Genomic DNA, 1,176 nt, shown 5'->3' on the forward strand with positions numbered 1-1,176 from the left:
CGCCGCCCGCCATGCCCGCCCGGAAGCGCGGCGCTACCATAGAGTGCGATTCGCGCAGGGCGCAGGAGGAGAGGGCGCCGCCCTTGCGGTGTGGAGGACAGGCGTTCCGTGCTGCCGGGCTCGTTTTCCTCAAAGCCGGCCCCGTTTGGCGGCGGGGCGGCCTGGAGCCAGGCTTTCCTTTGGATCAGAGCGCTTGCTTACTAGCACTGAAATTCAGGGGGTTACAGCAGGGTGCTGCTCAGATCTGCCCCACTGTTGTGTCCTTTGCCCAAGCACTTCCAAAGCCAACACTTCGTTCCTCTTCTGGCTCATGATTTATCATCGTACCAAACTGTTTCGCTGAAAGCGACAGATAGTGTGCTTGTAAGGAGCAGTTCAACTCCATTGGGACAGATTCTCATCATTTAACTCATGAGGACTGCCCAAAGTCCAGGCAATCTTTATTTAAAAAAGATTTGTGCTATTGCTCTGATGTCTCTTGAATAGAGGATCTGACTTACACACAACTATCACAGAATCATAGAATCACAGAACGGGATTGGGTTGGAAGGGACCCTAAGGATCACGAAGCTCCAAACCCCCTGCAACAGGAAGAGCCACCAAACTCCATGTCTAATACTAGACCAGGTTGCCCAGGGCCATATCTAACCTGGTCTTGAACAGCTCCATAAGCAACACTGTGTATCCCAGATGGGAAAAGAGAATCCGTTTCATCTTGCGACCACACCACATTACTTATAAACCATCATAATCCACTGCTTTTATGCTGACCCAGGCGAGGCTCAGACTTCAGGATGAATCCCCATCGTGGCAGGGACGGCCAGGCAGCTGGAGATGCTAGGGTGACCATCCTGGTAGCTGTGGTGCTTACAGACACGGTCTGGCGTTGGTGCCGATGCATTGGATGACCTCGCAGTACGACATGATTCCCCGGCCCGCCTGCGCGCGGCCAGACTACATCTCCCAGCAGCCCCCGCGCTCCGCCGGAAGTAGAAGGGCGTCGGGCGCGCGCGCTGCCTTGTGGGAGCGTTGGCGGCGGCGGCAGCGGTCTCCATCATGGCGGCTTCCATCTCGGGCTACACGTTCAGTTCTGTCTGCTACTTCAGCGCCAACAGCAGTGCCGACCACGTAGGTGCCCGGTGCCGCCTCTTTGAGACACGGCGGGTCCGGGCCCGC

The sequence above is a fragment of the Meleagris gallopavo genome, chromosome 8 (assembly GCF_000146605.3).
Source record: "Meleagris gallopavo isolate NT-WF06-2002-E0010 breed Aviagen turkey brand Nicholas breeding stock chromosome 8, Turkey_5.1, whole genome shotgun sequence".
Classification (NCBI taxonomy): Eukaryota; Metazoa; Chordata; class Aves; order Galliformes; family Phasianidae; genus Meleagris; species Meleagris gallopavo.